The sequence below is a fragment of the Myotis davidii genome, unplaced genomic scaffold (assembly GCF_000327345.1).
Source record: "Myotis davidii unplaced genomic scaffold, ASM32734v1 scaffold189, whole genome shotgun sequence".
Taxonomy (NCBI): domain Eukaryota; kingdom Metazoa; phylum Chordata; class Mammalia; order Chiroptera; family Vespertilionidae; genus Myotis; species Myotis davidii.
The window spans coordinates 4,596,354-4,600,533 of NW_006383017.1; the positions used below are offsets into that span (position 1 = coordinate 4,596,354).

General features: G+C 41.4%; 1 pseudogene; it reads left to right on the plus strand.

Annotated features, from left to right (window-relative positions):
• Window positions 1-3,316: 3,316 nt before the first annotated feature.
• Window positions 3,317-3,604, plus strand: LOC102769687 (annotated as a pseudogene).
• The last annotated feature ends 576 nt before the right edge of the window (window positions 3,605-4,180 follow it).

Consider the following 4,180-nt stretch of genomic DNA (forward strand, 5'->3'; position numbering starts at 1 on the left):
GGCTCTGTTCTGTTCCACTGAACTATATGCCTGTTCTTGTGCCAATACCGGGCTGTTTTGAGTATAATGGCTTTGTAGTATAACTTGATATCTGGTATTGTAATTCCTCCAACTTTGTTCTTCTTTCTCAAGATTGCTGCAGCTATTTCGGCTCCTTTTTGGTTCCATATAAATTTTTGGAGTGTTTGTTCTAGATCTGTGAAATATGCTATTGGTAATTTAATATGGATTGTATTGAATCTGTAGATTGCCTTGGGTAGTATGGACATTTTAATGATGTTAAGTTTACCAATCCATGAACATGTTATATTTTTCCACTTCTTTATATCTTCTTCTATCTCTTTTTTCAACATTCTGTAGTTTTCCAAGTACAGGTCCTTTACCTCCTTGGTAAACATAATACATTCTGATCACTCTTTTTTACTGTACCATTGTGACAATCAAATTAGGTTATTATTTGGGAATATAGCACCTTTAATAGCATCGAAGACCAGAATATCTTCTCCCCTCCCCACAAAAAAAAATATGCTTCTTTGACATACTGATTATTTTGATCTAGTTATTTTTAATAAACAACCAACAGGGGAAGCTCTAAAAATAGTAGGAGTTACCCTTTTGTAAGAGACATATACATTTAAAAGGGACATCTCCATTTGTAATGTTGTCTCCTACTCAGTTCCGGAGGAGAAGAAGGACTCTAAATTTCTAGAAACTCATCAATGGGTGAGAGAAAGAACTTAAGTCTATGTAATAACCTTACCCTTATTTACCTTACCCTATTTACCTTGCTTTATCTGGTAACCACCCGTAACTGCTCCCCCAACATCTTCTTCTGTCTTTAGCTACAGTTAATATTTTGAGTGATGGCTTGGGCCATTTGGGGGAGTTACTCATTTTCCTGAGTATCTCCCCTGTATACAGAGGTGTATATATGACACTAAATTTCTATTTGTCTTTCTCCTGTCATTCTGTTTCTCATTACAGAGAGGTGTCTCAGCCAAGAACCTAAAAGGGTAGAGGGTAATTTTTTTTTCCTCTCCCACAAAAGATATTAAGTTTTATTTTAGGCCTTGCCTTTTCCTCAAAAACTGACTTAGACATTCTGGCCCTTTATACCTTAATCATATGGCTCCACAGAATAATTTTAGTTGCAAAATTGACCATATTTTGCTTTCCTATGCTTGAGAGAAAGCATTGGTTGCAGTATTTAAAAGTATGCTCCAGTTACTGTTGGCCACTGCTTAGATATTCTTAGGGTGCCCTCTTCTGTTTCCTGACGGTGATGTTACTGGAGAGATGAAGAGACCTTGGTTCTTTTTGAAAGATTTCAGTCAAGAGACAAAATACAGCTAAGCAAGCAAGAATTTATTGGCCACAGCTAAGGCACACTCAGGACAGTGAAACAAGGAAGGGCTTAGCATAGAAGCAACTGGCGAGCACAGGCTCGGCTGCTTTAGCTGCTGGGAAATCAGAAGAAGGTGGCCTTGGAGACAGGGTCAAGGGCGTAGCCTGGGATGAGCTGTCGTTGCCCATTGCTCCCCTGGTTGCAAGTCCTGTGAGGTCCCTTAGAGTGAAGAAGGAGGAAAAGGGAATGGCACTGGCCTGCTCTCCTGAGGGCGGTGCAAGCTGGGTCCTTCTTGTTGAGGTACTTATCTCCTTCTTGCCGGCAGGAATCTTAGGGGAGGCTTTAGGTGAGGATCTCAAAAGAATATTCATCAGCTTTCAGTGCTCTTTCAATAAGCTCTTTCACCTTTCCAGTATGCTCTTTCTCTCCACTGATTGGTTGGCACCAGGGCAAGTGGTCATTATTCAATACTGCTTGTCTGAGGTGAGCTTGTCTGGACCTGGAGCTGAAATACCACTGAGGCCTACATGGTATCTCTAGGGAGGAAAGGTCCGGGGGTCTAAACCAAATGACCAGCGATGTGCTAGGGGAGAAGTGTGAACCATTTACAAGGTCAGATGCAACTATTCCGTATAAGATTTGTATGAAGGGATGGCAGTGTTAGCATCAACTCCAGCTAGCAGTGGGGCTACAGGATGTGGAGATGGACAGGATGGTCTACACAGGGTTGTCATAACATTGCAACCATCTTACTGCTTGTCAGATTTTTCTAGAAAGTAGCTTCGGTTTCTATACTGTTGGCAGGAAAGAAAAGTGATATGATCCCTTATTATAGGTGAGAAGATGAAGACAAATTTTTCCTCCTACTTATGGATCCATAAATGATAATGAAAACCTGTATGTAGGTGAATCTTTTCCTTCATTCCTTCCTTTCTACTTTCTTTCCCTCCTTCCTTCCTCCTTCCTTCCTTTGGACCCTTTGATTGTGTTAATTCAAGTGAGTCCATTTGAAGATCTAATTGGCATTAGTAAGTGATTAATGAATTATGCGGTACCCCATCTAGCAACTGGAAGGACATTTCCAGGAGATGTATAAAATGAAAGGTTTTCATATGAAGAAGGTGGGGCAAGGCAGTTAACAGAAGAAAAGAAAGAATTGTCTTTGGGCAGGGACAGCTTTTCTTTGGGGCGATCATGCAGCGGGCCTCTTCTTTCTATGGGGGAAGGAGAGGGCTCCTGTGACCGATTCCTTTACTGGTGCTGGGCCAGAAAGTTCCAGATGGGTTGACTAGGTTATGTTTCTGGGAGAGGCTGAAACTTGGAGTCGATCAGGTACTAAATCTAGGTTTGGTATCATGGGCTTTTAGCACAAGTGTTGCCATATTGGGCCTATGATTTTGATTTTTTTCTTTAACAACTGAAACTAAATTTAATTTGAACATGTAAGTGAAAAGGAGGCCCTATACTAACCCTGGCAAGCTCAGAGGGGGCAAGCATGACAGGACTTGCAAACTCAGTGACCGAAAGTCAACACACAGGATGGTCTGAGCACAATTTCTAACTGGGCAGCCCATGGCAGGCCTTTTGCTTCCTCGGCAAAGGTCAAACTTGCCCTTAAGTCATGGTTCTTATGCATCTAGGATAACATATCTTTGAAATGCCAGAGTAATTTTCTTTTCCAGACTCCCTCAAAGACAAGTAGCCTGCCCCAGAGCAGGAGATCACAGAACCCCTCGTTGTTATCTTGTTGCCCACATACCATCTGTATTTACTGTAAATGTTAAATTAACCATCCTGGACCCACCAATGTAAGAGAAGTATGTTTTTCCATTTTGCTTTTTGTCTAATCTCAGAGATTTCCCTGCTTTGCTTTCTCCCACCTCCTTAATCTACCACCAATGGATTTCATGGACCTTCCTAATGTTTTCTTCTTTGATTCTAAATGCATTAAAATCAACTGCACTAGCAGAGATGGCAGCAGCCCTGGCTAGTCCTGGGATCAGGGCTAAGCTGGGTTGAGGAGAGATTCACATTCACTTATGCCAGGCTCGCCTGGCAGCCGGAATGTCAGGGGCTCCATGGAGAAGCACCATGCGGAGCAGAAGAAGGTGAACCCTGAGCTGCTGTGAGTGCTCCGATGAGAAGCACAAACTCCGGGCCCGTGAAATGTTTGGCCAAGAGAAGAATGTCTCTTTGAACAACTCAGATGCTGATTAGGTAACCAGAGCCCAAGAGAATATGCTAAGTGGCAAAGCCTAGAGTTTTGCTGATGAGTAAGAGCAACAGCCTGGGCTCTGCTGGACTGAGTACAATGTGGGAAAATGTGTTCTGTTCTTTATAAAGCTTGTGCTATAACAAACAAACAAACAAAGCTGCCACTCTCCAGAGCTTTTTCCCAATCTATTGAGATTTTGCTTCCAGGCATGTTCTCAAAATTTTAGCTCAAAGAAAGTCTTGTAAAACTTTTCTATCGGCTAGATCAAGCATGTCAAACCCAAAGGCTAACCCAGGCCAAATTAACAAGGTTTAAGCTTATTTGGGCCACAAAAAAAACCCCAAAAGCTTCAGTTTTCATAGAAATGTACGTTTATTTCGATAGAGACATGCTGAATACAAAGGGCTGAAAAAAATGAGTAATTGCTGACATAAAATAATAGAACATTTTAATAAAAAATAATATTTTTTCTTGAACATTAACTTACCAGACACTGAATAACTGCACAAATTAATAAACGTCACGCAAATAAACCTATTTTTCTTGTTCCCAAAAGCGAAATATTTCCTGTTGCCCATACCAAACAAGTCAGTCCAAGGTTAATGACGTGGCAGTCGGCT